This window comes from Anolis carolinensis, chromosome 2 (genome assembly GCF_035594765.1).
Source record: "Anolis carolinensis isolate JA03-04 chromosome 2, rAnoCar3.1.pri, whole genome shotgun sequence".
In the NCBI taxonomy this organism is placed as follows: domain Eukaryota; kingdom Metazoa; phylum Chordata; class Lepidosauria; order Squamata; family Dactyloidae; genus Anolis; species Anolis carolinensis.
In genome coordinates this window covers 65,374,004-65,392,364 of record NC_085842.1, presented here as the reverse complement: position 1 = coordinate 65,392,364, position 18,361 = coordinate 65,374,004, and the positions used below count along the sequence as shown (strand labels likewise).

Below are 18,361 nucleotides of genomic sequence, written 5' to 3'. Positions count from 1 at the left end.
AGGAGAGAATGCTTCTGGAACATGGCCATAAAGTCCGGAAAACTCACAGCAACCCAGTGGTTCCGGCCATGAAAGCCTTCAACAACACGTTGTTTGTTTGTTTGTTTGTTTGTTTGTTGTTGTTCCGAGATCTACCTGGCTTCATCCAGAGAGTGGAGGCGGTGGCTTGCCAACCCCTTTCCCAACTAAGCTATTAGTTCCGGCTGACTGGCCTAATGGACCAAGAATTTATGAACCTCAAGATTCCTCCCCTTCCTCCCTTTTTTCGTTTGGGTAACAATGGCTGGCCTTTTCCGATTATCAAGACTAGAAGAAAAGACGTCGACCTTTCCCACCCCGCAAGGAAACCCTCAAGGAAGAAGTTAATACCAGAACTCTTGGGGGAGAAGGAGAGCGATTTTAAGATTGGGGAAGACTGTGAAGGGGATAGCGCTCTTCTTTCCCCCAATTTAAATCATAGGGGGGCCTGAGGAGGGGGTCTTCAAAGACTTGGGAGTTGTCTTGACACTCCCAAGTCTTTGGAGGAGCGGGGGGGGGCTTTTCTCTTTCTTTCTTTCTTTCTTTCTTTCTTTCTTTCTTTCTTTCTTTCTTTCTTTCTTTCTTTCTCCCTCCCTTTCTTTCTTTCTCTTTTTCGGCCTCCCTCCCTCCCCGGCGCGGGTGTCATATCAGTTCCTTGGAAAATATGAAAGTCAAGTCGCGTCGCCCGTGACAGGGGAGGCAACAAAAGGTGCAAGGCGCAGACAATGCGCGGGGCTTGTCGAGATATTGTAATGATGCAAATGAAGGCGAGCGGACGAGGTACACAAATACAGAGCGAAGACAGAGAAAGAGAGAGAGGAGGAGGAGGAGGAGGAGGGAGGGCTCTCCTGTGCCATCTCTGCGTGGCGGGGGAAGGGGAGGGGAGGGGGAGAAGGCGCTGCCAGGTTTAAGGAGGCTCCCCCCACCAGCCCGCCAGACAGCCACCCACCAAACCCACCCTCTCCTCTCCTCTCCTGGCAGCCCTTCTTCCTCGCTCTCTGCCCGCCTCTGGCTCCAGTCCTCCTCCGCGGAAGGGAGAGCAGAGGGAGAGCGGGAAAGGGAGGCCGGCATCCAGCCCTCCTGCCTGCCTGCCTGACCCACGGACAGAGCTCCCCGCTGGGACCGCTTTGGAAGAGGAGGCGCCATCAAGAGGCAAAAGGGACTCAGAGGAAAGGTAAGAGCTGCGCGGAAATGTGGGGAAGGGGGCCATGGAAATGTGGGGCTCTTTGGGGCTGGAAAGGGTCCGGCGAGGTGTGTGTATGTGTGAGGGGGTTTCCGCCCCAAAGGCACCTGCCTGGCATTGCCACCTGAAGCGCTCCCAAGAAGGGAGACCCAGCAGCAGCCTCTTTGTTCCTCTCCCATTCTCTCTCTCTTTCTCTCAAAGACCCTTGATACTCCTACCAGGTTGGCAAATCCAAGGCGCCCAGTCCTAAGGGAAGAAGCTCCGTCCCTTCCCAGCCCTTCCTTGTGTGCTTGTGTGTCTCCAAACGAGTCTCTAAGGAAAGGACCATTCCACAGCAGCCCTTGCTCTTTCTTCCCATTCTTCTCTCCACCCGTGTTTTCAGGTTTGCAGGGAAAAGGCGGGCATTGACCCCTTAAAGGTGATGGAACTTGGACTTTGTGTTGTAGAAGGCTCTCATGGCCAGAATGACTGGGTTGCTGTGACTTTTCCGGGCTGTATGGCCATGTTCCAGAAGCATTCTCTCCTGACGTTTCGCCCACATATATGGCAGAACATCCTCAGAGGTTGTGAGGTTTGTTCGAAACTAAACTGTGGAATGCCCAGGGTGGAGGAAAGAACCTTCCACAGATATATAAACCTCCCTTGCTTAGTTTTCCAATATACCTCACAACCTCTGAGGATGCCTGCCATAGATGTGGGCGAAACTTCAGGAGAAAATGCTTCTGGAACCCATACAGCCCGGAAAATGCACAACAGCCCAGTGATTCCGGCCATGAAAACCTTCGACTACACATAGAATTCTTGTTTGTTTGAGGCAGGTGTGAATGTAGCAAGTAGCATTGAATAGCCTTTTAGCTTCAAGGGCTGTCTGCTTCCTGCCAGGGGGAATCCTTTGTTGGGATGTGTTGGCTGGCCCTGATTGAAGAATGCTTTTGGAACATTGCCATACAGCCCGGAAAACTCACAGCAACGCAATGACTCCGGCCACGAAAGCCTTGGACAACACCTTCGTTGTGTGCTTGTGTGTCTCCAAAAAGAGCCTCTAAGGAAAGGACCATTCAGTAGGAGTCCTTGCCCTTCCTTCCCATTCTTCTATCCACCCGTGTTTTCAGATTTGCAGGGAAACGGTGGGCATTGGCCCCTTAAAGGTGATGGGACTTGGACTCTTTCTCTCTCTTTACATTCCCTCCCCTGTGAATGGGACTCTCCACGTGTTGGTGTCTGCACCTTCAAACAGGGCCCCCCTAAGATGCTCTCTCAAAAAAAAACTATAGGAAACTCTGCCACAGACTTGGTGCGTTTTCTATGAGTACATGTGTGTCTCTATTTTTATTCTCCTGTAAATGTTGATGCCGATGATGACAGTGAGCCAAAGAGGATGGGGAGAAGAGGGGAGATGCCCACCAGGTAGTTTCTGCTGTCAAGGGGAGCGTTAACAAATAGAGACAAAGGTGACGGTGGCTTTGGAGCCAGAGCGCGGCCAGAAGAGAGCTTCTCATGAGCAGCGTTTTCAAAGAAATCAGAAAAGGGCTTAAAGGACAGGCAACACACATAATAAATATTGTTCCCAGCCGGAAACAGACACACGTAGGTATATATACCCCCAGACATATCTAAACATCCGTCTTATACGTGTGTGTATTTATATGCATGTACACACATATATTCTCTCTATATTTACACACATATTCATTCTTTCTCTCTCTATATATATATATATCTATTCGCGCTCACACACATGTATATTATCTATTTACCTTTACCTATATTCATTATCTCTTTTTATATATTCGCGCTCTCATACATATATATTCTCTATTTACACACACATATATTCATTCTCTATCTATCTATATATGTATTCAGGCTCACACACATATATTCTCTGCTCTCACATATTCATTCTCTCTCTCTCTCTCTCTCCATATATATTATATATATATGTATGTATTCGCGCTCTCACACATATATTCTGTATTTACACACACACATATTCTCTCTCTCTCTCTATATATATATATATATATATATTCATTCTCTCTCTCTCTATATATATATATATATGTCTATATTTGCGCTCTCACACATATATATTCTCTATTACACACATATATTCATTCTCTTTCTACATATCTGTATCCAAATATTCGCAGGCATAAACATGTATTCTTTCTCTCTATTTACACACATACTCTCTATACATATGTATATCTATCTATACCTATATTCGCGCGCACACATATATTATCTCTCTCTCTATATATGTATATGTGTGTATGTGTATATGTATATGTGTGTATGTGTGTATATATGTATATTCATGCACACACTGCTCTGAAAGCACATCTCCTCTTCTAAATGGGAAGAAAACCCCACAGCACCCGCACTTCCACACACATTGGCTTTTCAGTAGAGATTTTGAAAACAAAGCCAGGCAAGGCCGGGACTCTCCTTTAACAAAGCGACAAGTCTCCAACTGGGGAGAATGTCTCCCCTTTGATTCCTCCGAGGGCAAGATGAGAAGACAAGAAAAGAATGGTTGACCAAGCGACCGGTCCTTTTAAAGGTTGTTCCTACAAGTTCCTGTGTGAGAATGTATATGAACAGACACACACATCGAGATATATTCAGAACCCAGTCTCACGGGTTTTCAGAAAAATATAAAGCATTTCCCTCGGCTCTCTCTTTCTCTTTTCCCCCCTCTCCCAAACACAGACACACTTCCCCATTGTTCTGAGATTTGTGCCTTTGAAAGGGGGTCCGAGGCGTGCGGGTTTTGCGCGGGTTTCCTCCCCGAAGAGCCCTCGGTTGGGGCCGCTCTTGCACCTGCCTGCCCGGGGAGCCTGGCCGGCCCAGTCCCGTGCCTGAGATTGGCAGGGCTTTGCATGTGTTAAGCAGCCCCCTCCCGCCCCCCTTGCCCCCCTCACTTCTTCCCTTCTTCCTCTTCTTCCAGCACCAGCTCGCCAAGTATTATTATTATTATTATTATTATTATTATTATTATTATTATCCCCTCTCCTATTATGGGAGGCAGAGATCGGGTGAAAACGCCACTCGCGGGAGGCAAGGGCTGCCAGGGTCACTTGGACGGGGTTTCAGGGAGATTTAGGATGGGGAGTCCCGATTAAAAAAAACAAAACCAGATGATTTCATCAAACAGAACCTCGGAGAGATCTTCCCTCGCCATTTCCTCTGAGAAAGATAGGAGAAGTTAAGGCAAGACACGTGCGAGTGTGCCTCCATAGACTTAGCCAAGCAACCGCGGCATTGATATTTCCCCAATAAGAATATATAAACACGAGAATGTGTCTATATTTTCCTCTGAGAACTTATATATTTGAGACTGTGTCTATATTTTCCTCTCGGTGTGTGTGTGTGTGTGTGTGTGTGTGTGTGTGTGTGTGTGTGTATGTATATATATATATATATATATATATATATATATATATATTCCCCTATACTAGAGATATATATCCTCTAGGAAAATGTAGGCACACATTTTTATATATATATATATATGAGAGAATGTGTCTTTATATTTTCCTCTAGGTGTGTGTGTATGTATATGTATGTATGTGTGCATATATATATATATATATATAGAGAGAGAGAGAGAGAGAGAGAGAGAGAGACTGTGTGTCCATATTTATCCAAGCATATAGCTTTTCCTCTAGGAATACACATCCACACACACATATATATGAATGTGAATCCATAATTATCCAAGCAGCCACCACACACACACACGTATATGCATATGTATGTAGGTAGGTATGAATATGCAATGGCTGCATTCCTAGAGGAAATATATACAGTATATGTACATATACTATATATGATATACACACACACACTATACTTTTTCCTCTAAGAACAATCACAATCTCGCCTTGACAATGTAAGGCAAAGCGTTCTTTAAAAAGAAGCCATGCTCACAATATAATTCTGTTTAAAAAAAAAAGGTAACCGAGGAGGCAGGAAATGCAAGTCAGGAAGACTCGCAAATAATGGGAAGGCTTGAATTGGGGCAGAATGGCTCTTTTGTCTGGAGCCTCCCGGTGCCCATCCATCGCGCACTCCGCTCAGCCCAGGCCGCCCTTCCAAGACCAGGGAAAGCGAGTCACGTCTGGACGCAGAGAGGAGTCCAATTCTTCCTCCAATCTAATCTCACTAGTGCACAAGTGACACATTTAAAACTGGACTCTGTAAAAAAATTAAAAATATAACCTAAACGTCGTCATTGGGTCCAGGGACATATTTTAACGAACAATTCTTAAAAAATAAATTCAGGTAAGCCACCCAATAGTTCGTCTCGCCCTCTTAAAGGTTCTTGATTCATTTGTGATCAGTACTACATACATAAAACGTCGTTTTCCAATCCATCTCTGCGGGGCGCTAGGGTCTGTTTAGGACCTTCAAGCTCCTCCGGACTTGTTCCTTGCTCAACCTTCTCTGTCTCCTTGGAACCGTCTCCTTTTTGAAACTTGAAATTTCAGAACTAGCCGAGAGAAAGCGACAAGAATTGTGCTTCGGGTCCCCCGACTCGAAGGAAGAATAGGGCGGGAGGAGAGCCTTGGAGTGGATTTACACTGGGGCATGAATACAGCTTGATGAATGCCACTGTAATTGCCATGGCTCAAGGCTAGGGAACCGTGGGAGTTGTAGTCTGGCAAGGTCTTGAGCCTTCTCTGCCCAAGAAGGCTGCTGCCTCGACGAACTATAGCTCCCAGGATTCCCATAGCATTGCGCCATGGCACTTAAAGAGGGGTCAAGCTGCACTTATTCTCCCCTAGAGATGTATAAAATACTCACAAAAATAACCATGAAAATATTCACAAAAATAATCATGAAAATATTCACAAAAATAATAAGGAAAATATTTACAAAAATATTCACAAAAATAATCATGAAAATAATCACTGATTCTCCCCAAAGATGTATAAAATATTCACAACAATAATAACGAAAGTATTCACAGAAATAATAATGAAAATATTCACAAACATAATAATGAAAATATTCACTGATTCTCCCCTATAGATGTATAAAATAGTGACTAAATATTCACAAAGTAATCATGTAAATATTTACAAAAATATTCAAAAAACGATCATGAAAATATTCACAAAAATATTCACAAAATGATCATGAAAACATTCAGAAAAATAAGCATGAAAATATTTACAAAAATAATCATAAAAATGTTCACAAAACTAATCATGAAACTATTCACCAAAAGCATCATGAAAATATTCACAAAAACAATCATGAAAATATTGACAAAATTATTCACCCAAACTATTCACAAACAGAGCAGCAAATTTATTTATTTAAAAACGGTCAGGTGTATCTGCCGGTCAGGGTTTGAGAAAGGCGGAGGGGAGAGAGGATCAAACCCAAAAGGCAGGGCGACCCACGAATGGAGGAGAGCCTGTCTGTTGTTGTTTTTTCCTTCAAAAAGCTAAGACAGTCTGGACTTCTTTAGCCGCCTTTCTCCTTTCCTTGGGAAGGCTTTATCCTGCCTCCCCAAAAGAGGCCAGGCACAGGTTCATTTCCATCGTGTTAAAGCCAAAGGGAGCCCCCTTGGGGTCACCCGGGAGAAAGTTATGGGATGCGTGGCGAAGGGAAGGGCATTGGCAAGCTGGCGAGAGGCTGGATCCACAGTGCCACAGAGTGCAGCTTGAACTGCATGATAGTGTGGATCAGGCATGGGCCAACTTGGGCCCTCCTCCCTCCAGGACTTCAACTCTCGCCATTCCTCACAGCCTCAGGCCCTTTCCTTTTCCCCCTCAGCCGCTTAAGGAAGGGACCTGAGGCTGTGAGGAATGGTGGGAGTTGACGTCCAAAACCCCTGGAGGGCCCAAGTTGGCTCATGCGTGGTGTAAACTCCTGTCATTCAGCCTGGTGGAGAGAGAGATTTTTTACATCCAAGCCAATACATTGGAGGTCTATGGGGCACCGACAGCAGCCCTCACCCGGAAGGCAAAGAGTGGGGGAAAGAAGGGGGGAGCGCTGTGTACGTTTCTGACGCCACCTCTCTCTGCCTGCCTCCCTTCCTGTACCTGCCTTGGCGGGCTTCTGGGCTGGAGCGCAGCGAGGGGAAGGGAGGCGGACGGAGCAGCCCCGGCTTGGCCCTTCCCTCAGCCAACCCCTCTCTCCCTCCTTCCCTCCCTCTCTGGCCCTTCCTCTCCGTCTCTTTCCTTCGCCCTTTGCTGCTGGCATTGAGGAACTGCCTCGGTGTTACCGCTTCAGGGGAGACCACCCTCCGGCGCCGTGAGTACTATTGGGCTAGTGATAAAAATACGCAGCGAAGACATCTATCTCCTTTGCTGACTTATCGGAGGCGCTTTAGGACTCGGGATAAGACACGCTTGGGGGGGGGGGGGGGGGCTGCTGCTTGGCTTCTTGCCTCCCCCCCACTCTCTCTCATACACACACAACAGGGATCCCTTCCGCTTCTCTTTCTCGAGGCTCGGCAATGCGGATCCAGGATGGCAGAGACAAAAGCGTCGAAACGGCGCTGCGTCTGGGGGTTGAATAAGTGGCTCCAAGAGCAGGGGAGATGGCAAAGTTAGCTTCCTGTGTTGGCGAGCGAGGAAGGAAGGGTCTTTGCTGAGTCTTGGGGGTGTTTTGTCTTGAAACGAGGCGAAAGGACGTCCTTTTCCAAAGCAGGGAAGATATTAGATAGAAGCCTCCAAAGCCTGGCTGGAGATTTGTCCTGGGAGGCCTCTCTTGCTCTAAAACACTATATTAGACTATACTTTCCGAGGCAGGTTTTGGGAGGGAGGAAAGACATATAAGAACCACAGGGGTCTATACCCTGCCTTCCTTAGCAATATCTGCAAATACATGGCGCTACTATTTGCTGGAGGAATAGCCCAGGCAAGGAGCGCTCCCTTGGACCAGACTTTTAAGGATGGCGCCAGGATATATTCCTGCTTCTTGGGAAATCTAAGCTTTTAGGCTCAAAAATAACCTTCAGTTGGGGTGATTTCACTATAAATATACCATATAACCTCAACCTCCAAGGCATCAAAACAAACAAACAAACAAACCTGGACTTCAAGACTACATACCTCCTTCTCTTTGTCTTGTTCTGTTCTGTCCTGTCTCCAAACGGCATTTGAATGCTTACCTGTTTGCCGTGTATGTGTACTGTGATCCTCCCTGAGTCAGGGCACAATATAAATATAGTGTTATTATTATTATTGTTATTATTATTATTGTTATACCAGAGTACCAGCTTCTGCCAACCTAGCTGTTCGAAAACATGCAAATGTGAGTAAATCAATAGGTACCGCTCCGGCGGGAAGGGAACGACACTCCATGACCTTGGAGGTGTCTACGGACAAGGCCGGCTCTTCGGCTTAGAAAGGGAGATGAGCACCAACCCCAGAGTCGGACACGACTGGACTTAATGTCAGGGGGAAACCTTTACCTTTTAACCTACCAGAAGTAAACTTCATAACCAGCAGAAACTTACCCGTGGTGAGCTGGGATAAGCTTCAATGTTTTAGGATGGCAAGAGACTGTGCAGTTCAGGGATTAAACCCAACACTGCCCATGAATGATTTGCAAAGTCTCTAAAACGGAAGGTACATCTCTATACTATAGGCTCAGGCTGCATCTACATTGCCTTATTATTATTATTATTATTATTATTATTATTATTATTATTATTATTATTACTACTACTGTATTAATACCCAGCTTTTTCTCTCCACAAAGAGACTCCTATGCAGTTTGAGCTGTATTGTGCCGTCACTGTAGTGTAGACCCATATAATGCTGTTCAAACTGCCAACCTAACTGCAATGTGAACTCAACTCTAACTGCCATGGCTCATTGCTATGGAGTCCCGAGAGTTGTAGTTTTACAAAGTCTTGAGCTTTCTCTACTAAGTTGCTGTGAGTTTTCCGGACTGTATGGCCATGTTCCAGAAGCATTCTTTACTGATGTTTCGCCTTCATCTGTGGCAGGCTTCCTCAGAGGTTGTGGGGTATGCTGGAAACTAGTCAAATGGAATTTATATATTCCAGGTTGGGAGAAAGAACTCTTGTCTGTCTGAGGCAGGTGATATTGTTTCAATTGGCCACCTTGATTAGCATTGAACAGGCTTTCTGCGTCAAGGTCTGGCTGCTTACTGCCTGGGGGAATGCTTTGTTGGGAAGTGTTGGCTGGCCTTTTCTCTACTAAAGAGGACTAGTGCTTCACCAAATCACAACACCCAGGATCCCACACCATTGAGCCATAGCAGTTAAATCAGTGTCAAACTGAATTCATTCTCCAATGTAGATGCGTCCTTGAGATGGCTATAAAATCCGTGTATGTTTGTGCTATTTGCAGGAAGACGTCACGCTAGATAGCTCCGGGATATGTCTACCTTCCTGCTCAGGGATTATTTGTAAAGTCTTTGAAGCTGTGATAAATCAGGAGGAAGGCTCTTGTCTGAGGCTGGGAAGAGAAAAGGGAGCCCATGTCCTTTGCCTGGGTGTTGTGTCGCCCCTTCCCCACCGCAGGTGTTTTGAGAGCGCCATAGGTCCCAGCCACACAGTTGCGAGTGTGCTCTGTCTGGGTGTTCGTGTGAGTGTGTTTCTCTGCGTGTATTCTCCGTGCAAATACAGAGGGAGGCGGGGTGGGGGGGCTCAACTCACCGGGAGGGCATCACGTGCCCGTCGCAAACAAACAAAGAAAATAGCCGAGAATGGCCAGGCGCCGAAGGGCTCTTTCGACCGAGCTTGCTCACGATGCTCTTTCTGGCGCCTGACACACAAAGTGCGTCACACAGAGTGCCTTTTAAAAGGTGACACAGGCTACGTCCACCCCACAAAGTCCTGAATGTATTAGGAACAAGGCTTTTGCAACTCGGGGTCAAGAAAGAGGAGGGGAAACACGCCTGTGCATCTCGTACCCCTTCCCTCAAACTATAACATCCGTAAATCAACCTGCCTGGTAGGAGGCAGGAGACACGCAGGTAGTGAGTGGGGCAATCGAGAATGCCTTCCTCACCGCCTCCGCGGGGGCATTGACGCTGCAGAATGAATGCTGTTTGACACTCCTTTCACTGCCTTGAAATAATGGAAGTTACATGTGTCGTTGAAGGCTTTCATGGCCGGAACCACTGGGTTGCTGTGAGTTTTCCGGGCTATATGGCCATGCTCCAGAATCATACTTTCCTGACGTTTCGCCTGCATCTATGGAAGGCATCCTCAGAGGTTGTGACTACACAGAGAAGCCCTTGAAATCCACAGGCATGTGGACAATTTCAGCAGAAAGGAGGAAATCGTGAAAATGAACAAAATCTGGCTAGCAGTATCAAAAAAACTCTCTCAAATCAGGACAGTAAATAAAGAACAACACTCCGAAAGCAGAGGAATTCCAGGCCACCTAACACCTCCCAAAAACGGATTATGCACGGCAGTAAGCAGCCAGGCCTTGAAGCTGCAAGGCTATTCAATACTAATCAGGCTGGCCAATTGCAACATTCGCACCTGCCTCAAACAGACAAGAGTTCTTTCTCCCATCCTGAACATCCCCAATTGCCTAGTTTCCAACAGACCTCACACCTCTGAGGATGCCTGTCATAGAAGTGGGTGAAATGTCAGGAAAGAATGCTTCTGGAACATGGCCATACAGCCCGGAAAACTCACAACAACCCAATGGAAGTTATAATTTCACAAGAAGAGAGGCGGGTAAGAAATAATAATAATAATACACTACACTGTGTAACAAAATTTGAAACAAAATTTGTTCCTGGTTTGAAAATGTTATTTCCTGTTTAATTGTGCGGTATTTACTTTGAACGTAGTTGTAATACTCCAAAAATGTCGTTTTTGTGGCTGCCACAAACTATGTTGAATTGGTTGAGACTCCAGCGAAAAACTATAGCAAAATGTGCTGCAGGATGTCCCCCTAAAACAAGTTTTTTTTTCAATTTAATATAACCATGTTTATGATACAACCAATTAGGAAATGACATTATAACCCAGGAACAAAAATCGTGTTACATTGGGCTTTCTCTCCCTCACGAAATTACAACTCCTAGGACTGATAGCATTGAGCCCTGGCAGTTCAAGCAGTGCCAAACTGAATTAATTGCCCCGTGTAAATGCACTCTGAGCGCCCACTGTTCAATGCCCTTCGATTCCGTTTGTCCCAAGCCTACAAAGCCTGCTGACTTTTTTTTCCTCGTCGCAAGACAGTGTGTTTGGAGCCCTCTTTCTCTCTCTCTCTCTCTCTCCCTCGGCCTCCCCTTGACCCATATCCTTCTCCTACAAATAAATAAACAAACCTCGCCGTCCTCCTCCGACCAGGAGCCACTTCCGAGGCTCCCCGGGGAGGACTTGGCGGGCAATGGGCCCTCTCCGTGTTTAACCAGCTATGTGTGAAGCGACTTGAAACTCAGCCACGGGGAAAAGGGGACACGAGAAGGATTAAACCCGGGAAACAAACAGGCTTCCCGGCGAAGGCTAAAGAGCTGCAGATTCCTCCGAGGAAGGAAGGAAGGACGGGCAGGAAGGCTAGGAAAGAATGGCGGAGAAAGGAGGCCCAGGATAGACACGTGTACACGCGCTCACACGCGGCGCTTCTTCCCAAGAATGCCAAGAAACAAGGAACTACCCGGGGAAGAAGGCAGGAAAAGAAGGGGTGGAAGGTTTGGAGGAAGATTGTTTTTGAATCAGAACACTGGTTGACACACATTTTGGTGCCTCAGATGTTAGCCCTGTTTCTGGGGATAGCTGATCTGCTGAGTCCAAAAATGTCTCCAATTTCCTCCTATCAGCTCTAGTTTTTGATATACAGTACCACTTACTCTGCGCTAACAATATTTAAGAAACTAGAGCTGATGCAGTCTATCCAATGCAATATTCTGATTCAGCGTCTCAAAGTCTCAAATAACACCAGGAAGGCGTCTAAAAACCAAAACACCAAGAATTGGTTTGTTGTTGGGCTGTGTAATAATAATAATAATAATAATAATAATAATAATAATAATAATAATAATAATAATAATATAAATAATAAATGCTGGACCACGCTAATAATCACCATGTTAGACTACACAGAGAAGCCACTGAAATCCACAAGCATGGACAATTTCAACAGAAAGCAGGAAACCACGAAAATGAACAAAACCTGGCTACCAGTATTTTTTTAAAAACCATCTAAAATCAGGACAGTAAATAAAGAGCAATACTCTGAAAACAGGGCAATTCCAGGCATGAATCAATCAGGGCCAGCTAACACCTCCCAACAAAGGAGTCCCCCAGGCAGTAATCAGTCAGATCTTGAAGCTGAAAGGCTATTCAATGCTAATCAAGGTGATGAATTGAAACATTCACACTTGCCTCAAACAGGCAAGAGTTCTTTCTCCCACCCTGGACAGAGAAATATAAAACCCATTTGATTACTTTACAACAGACCCCCTCAACCTCTGAGGATGGCTGCCATAAATGCAGGCGAAACATCAGGAGAGAATGCTTCTGGAATATGGCCATACAGCCCGGAAAACTCACAGCAATCCAGTTATTCCAGCCATGAAAGCCTTCGAAACACAATAATAATAATAATAATAATAATAATAATAATAATAATAATAATAATAATAATAATAATAATAATACAGTAATAATAAAATAGGGCCCAGGCTGGATCTATAGTGCCATGTAATACTGTTTTAGCCGCATTATAGAAGAGTAGGCGCCTATAAGGCAGTTCAGTGGTGTTCTCTCCGGGTAACCTGACTAGGAAGGCTTCGGGGGGAGTGAGTTTCCTCCTCGGCCGCCTTCTTAGGGTCTCTCTTTCTCGGTCCATAAATCAAGCCGCTTTGATTAATCTTTACCATTTGTCTTTTCAAACAAACAAGGGCGAATTATCAGCTCGTTAACTGCGATTTTATCACCGGTTTGTAAGCAAACGCCTCCCCCCCTCCCCACCATCCCCACCTCACCCCCTAAAAGCAGGGGGGTCAAGCTCTGATGCAGAGCAGAATTCAGGGCGAATTTATATTTTGTTCCCGGCTTCGTGGGGCGCTGAAACCCACCTCTGCCTTCGTCCTTGGCGAAATTTCCAGCGTGTTTGGTTTCCCTCTTGGATTGACTGTTGCCGAGGCCTCTTTCTTTCATAGAAACGTTTTCTCACTGCGGTTGAAGGCGGAAAGGCTGGACGGAGGAGGGACAGAAATGTGCTGAGCTTGGATCCTGAGCTCGCTTTCTGTCTCCCGCGAAAGAAAGCCTCCCGCGTGGAAAGGCCCTTCCGTTGTATAGCTGCTTCCCCCAGAAAAGAAAACAAAAGGACATTTCCTCTGCTTTTCTTTCCGCGCTTCTCTTGTCCCCTTGACCTTTGGTGTCTGGGAGGGGACGGACACCCTTTCGAGGCGGCGGTTTCCCACTCTGTCCCCGGCGTGTGAAGAGCAGAAGGCAGAAAGCGAGTCCACGCAATCTCCTTCCCTTCCCAATGTTGCTGGAAGCCTTCTATCCCGCTCGCCGTGCCGTTCCCCCCCACCTTCCTTATTGTATTATTATTTTTTATTGTGCTTGAAAGCCCTTTGTGTGTTTGGATGAGACGCGGCAGCTTTCTTCGAAACCCAAACCTGGGGTTGGGAAGGGGATTCCGAAAGGCCCGGGAGAAGAAGCACACAGAGGCGGGTCTGCCCGGTGCTACACCGGGATGCCACTTTCCTTGTCCCCAGGCGGAGACTGACCCTGGAGGACGAGAGAGGCGCCTGCCAGGCCCGGGCCAGACTCCGCGGAGGTCTCAGCTCTGGCGGGGGGGGGGGGGGGATTTCGGGTGTGTGTCTGTGTACGTGTGTGTGTGTGTGTGTGTGTGTGTGGGGGGGGGGTGATGGTGTTGTGGTCTCAGGAGCCCGTCTCCCCCATCCCACCCAGGAGACCTGAAGCCAGGCAGGAAGGAAGGCTCAGAGCCCAAGGAAATGGACCCAAGCCCCGCTGCTTCTTCTTCTTCCTCATTACTTTCTTCTTCTTTTTCTTCTTCTTCTTCTTCTCCTCTTCTTCTCTGCTGCTTCTTCTTCTTCTCCTCCTCCTCCTCCTCCTCCACCTCCTCCTCTCTTTCACCTATTACTTCTCCTTCCTCTTTCTCTCCTCGTCGCTCTTCTCCTTCTCCTCTTGCTCTTTTTCTTCCCCTCCTCCTCCTTTCTCTCGTTTTCTCCCTCTTCTCCTCTCTTTCACCTTCTTCTATCCCTTCTCCTTTCTCTCCCTGTCCTCCTCCATCCCTCTTCTTCTTCCCTTCCTCCTTCCTCCTCTGTAGCTCTTCTCCTTCTCCTTCCCCCTCCTCCTTCCTCTTTTTCTTCCTCTTCTCCTCTCTTTCACCTTCTTCTATCACCTCTCTTTCCCTCTCCCTACCCCTCCTCCTCTTCTTCTCTTCCTCCGTCGCTCTCGTCCTTCTCCTGCTTTTCTTCTTCCCATCCTCTTTCTTCTTTTTCTTCCTCTTCTCTTTCACCTTCTTCTATCCCTTCTCCTTCCTCTTCCTGTCCTCCTCCTCCTCCTCTTCCCTTTCTCCTTCCTCCCCCCTCGCTCTCCTCTTCCTTTCTTCCTCTTTTTCTTCCTCTTCTTCTCTCTTTCACCTTCTTCTATCCCTTCTCCTTCCTCTCCCCCCTCCTCCTCCTCTTCCCTTTCTCCTCCATCGCTCTCCTCCTCCTCTTCTCTTCCTCCTCTTCTTCTTCCCCCCTTCAGGAAGGGGCCTGAGGCTATTAGGAACGGTTGCAGTTGGAATCCAGGACACACGGAGGGCCCATGTTGGCCCATGCCTGTGTAGATGCGCCTTTCTTCAGTTAGGGCCACAAGGGTTGTATGTACAAATCCCGCGAGAGTTGGGGGTGCCCTGTATGTCTTGGGGGGTCTCCTTGCCCCTCTCGCCCTTCTTCAAGAGCAGGGGAGGCTTGACAGCCGGTAATTGGGCGACGGAGGCTGCTTTCTCCCCAGCCGGGCGGGCGGGCGGGCGGCCTCCGCCTCTGAGACGCCGGGCTTCTGACGTCACCCGCCGCGGCCAAATTCGCCAGGAAATGAACTTTTTAATCAGAAGCCTTCCCCCGCTCGCGCTCTCCCAGGCGGGCCCACTTCGGGGGAAGAGGCTCCCCTCCAACCCCGCCGTTGCCAGGCCAGACAAAACAACCCCGGCTTCCACAACAGCGAGGCAGAGCGGGTCTTCCTTGCGGGTCGTCTAGGCGGGGGTCCTGCCCTCTCTCTCCCTCTCCAACTGCGCTGCTTGGATCTCTATGCTGACCATACCGAGCCGGTTCAATGGGCATCATTTGGAAGCCTGTCCAGATCCAGGCATACACCACAAGGCACTGGGGCGCATCAAGGGCTCGTGGGGGTTTGTTGCATGGCCGGCCTCACCTGGAAGGAAGCTATGGAGCCCCCAGTGGCGCAGTGGATTAAACCAGTGGTCCTCCACCTATGGGTCCCCAGATGTTTTGGCCCTCGGGAGTTGTGTGACAAGTACAAAAGCAACAAAATAGCTGTTTGGAGGCAAGCAATTGTTGGAGAAGTCCACTGTGACGTTAGAACAGTAGTGGGTCCCCATATGTTTTGGCCTTCAACTCTCAGAAATCCTAACAGCTGGTAAACTCGCTGGGATTTCTGGGAGTTGAAGGCCAAAACACCCGGGGACCCACAGGTTGCGAACCACTGGGTTAAACCCTTGTTCTGGCAGGACTGCTGACCCAATGGTTCGCGGTTCGAATGCGGGCAGTGGGATGAGCTCCCCTCTGTCAGCTCTAGCTCCCTCTGCGGGACATGAGAGGGAAGCCTCCCACAAATATGATAAAACATCAAACATCCGTCTCCTGGGCCCTGGGTAACGTCCCTGCAGACGGCCAATTCTCTCACACCAGAAGCGACTTGCAGTTTCTCAGGTCGGTCCTGAGGGCATCAAATAGTCAGTGAAGATGAGGTCTTAGAGCAGTGGTTCTCAACCTGTGGGTCCCAGGTGTTTTGGCCTACAACTGCCAGAAATTTCAGCCAGTTTACGAGCTGTTAGGATTTCTGGGAGTTGAAGGCCAAAACATCTGGGGACCCACAGGCTGAGAACCACGGCTTTAGAACGAGGTAGAGGGAAACAAGAAACCGATAGGAGGAAAGTGACAGATAGGGGGAGGACGCTAAAGGAAGAGAAAAGGGGGAAAAAAGAGGGAGAAGGATAGAAGGAGGTGAAGAGAGAGAAGAGGAAGAAGATGGGTAAGAAAGAAGAGGGGAAGAAGGAGAGGAGGAGGAAAAGGGAAGGGCCTGAGGCTGTTAGGAATGGTGGGAGTTGAAGTCCAAAACACCTGGAGGACCCAAGTTGGTCCATGCCTGCTGTAGAATGAATTCATTTCGATTTCCATTGATTGGGGGAGTTGGCAGTTCACCAGGCCTGGAGCCTTCTCTGTCAAAGAATCCTAGTGCCTCACCAAACTGCAATTCCAATTATTCCAAAGCATTCAGCCATGTCAGTTGAAGTGGTTTCAGACTGTATTAATTTGACTGCACATTTGCATAGTATATCTCCAGGTATCATCTGGCCAACTTTCTCACTCACTCTCTCACATACAAATCTGAAGACAGTTGACGTTTCATTACCTTAAACTCTGTGTGTAGGCAGGTAAGCCTGCACCACTGTATGGTTATCAAAAGCTGGTGCCAATCCATAAATCCCGTTCCACCTTAAGAGGCGCTTTGAAAAGTATCTGGGCCCCTATTCCTGATGTCTGGCGCTGGATCGACATTGCCATATAAGGAATTGCATTATATAGTCAGTGTATACTCATATAACATAGTTCAATCTGAATTATATAAGTCAATATATTAACCAGATGATGCAGCATAGATCCAAACAGATAAGGCGGGAAGACACTTCTGCCCCAAGTCTATTAAGTAACAGAATTTCTGTTGTCAAAGTCTTTTATGGCCGGAATCATTGGGCTGCTGTGAGTTTTCAAGGCTGTATGGTCATGTTCCAGAAGCATTCTCTCCTGAGGTTTCGCTCACATCTATGGCAGGCATCCTCAGAGGTAGTGAAGTCTGTTGGAAACTCAGTAAGGGAGGTTTATATATCTGTGGAAGGTCCAGGGTGGGAGAAAGAACTCTTGTCTGTTGGAGGCAAGTGTGAATGCTGAAATTAATCACCTTGATTAGCATTGAAAAGCCTTGCAGTTTCAAGGCCTGGCTGATTCCTGATTTTCTGGCTGCACAAAACTTGTCCTTTTCTAGAAGCAAAAAGAAAGAAGGACGGTGTTCTGCATAGTTGGAAAGCTTGCAAGTTGAAAGCCAACTATCTGGGATGTTTGGAAGGCTGCCTCTTTGCTGTCACAGATTGCATGGGAGCCATATACACTGTAGAATTAATGCAGTTTGACACCACTTTAATTGCCCTGGCTCAATGCTATGGGTTCTTGGAAGTTGTAGTTAAACTATAGTATTGAGCCAGGGCAGTCCAAGTGGCGTCAAACTGCATTAATGTTGTAGCATAAATTCATCCATGCAGACACCATCTGCATTTTATAATTGTGGCTGCTTAGCAAGGGACTTGGACCAGCCTTACTAAATCCTCTCCTTCCACCAAATGTCGAGGGATCGCCCCTCCACCATCCCAGTAAATCCGTTGTCAATAAAAGCACAAAATCACACTACATGTCTGGAGCATAATAACTTCCGGGTCAATCCCAGGCCCACTTGTTGAGCATTTCCTTCCTTCCCCGACCCCAGCCATAGTCTGCTAAGGCTGGAGTTCACATCTGGAACTCGAGGGAAAGTGGCTTCTTTCCTCTTTTTTATTTGTGTTGATGGTGTCAATTCCTACATAGTATGGGAGGGTTAACAAATAAAATAAAATCAGGATATTTTTTGAAGCTGCCACTTCAATTGATAGCCAGCCCGGTTTAATAGTTTATAGGAGACCATGGTTCATATTCAGTCATGGAAAACCACAGGGTGACCTTGGTCAAGTCATTGGGTGCAACTATACTAAAAAAATTAATGCGGTTTGACACTGCTTTAACTACCATGAGTGTTCTCTTTGGCAGAGAAGACAAAGGGCCTTGGAAAACAACAACTCCAATTATGTTATTGAAGGTTTTTATGGCCAGAATCACTGGGTTGCTGTGAGTTTTCCGGGCTGTATGGCCATGTTCCAGAAGCATTCTCTCCTGACCTTTTGCCCACAT

At 47.1% G+C, this 18,361-nt stretch overlaps 1 protein-coding gene across 2 annotated transcripts in view; it reads left to right on the top strand.

Moving 5' to 3' along the window:
- The first annotated feature begins 888 nt into the window (after positions 1 to 888).
- Positions 889 to 18,361, top strand: part of gata2 (GATA binding protein 2) — a 48,523-nt gene continuing 31,050 nt past the window's right edge. Inside the window, exon 1 of one of the 2 annotated variants that reach the window (XM_062969822.1) lies at positions 889 to 1,192. The gene's annotated coding sequence lies outside the window, so the exon portion shown is untranslated. Of the gene's footprint in view, positions 1,193 to 7,132; positions 7,475 to 18,361 lie in introns of those variants that run through there. The other variant, XM_062969823.1, reaches the window with a different exon arrangement.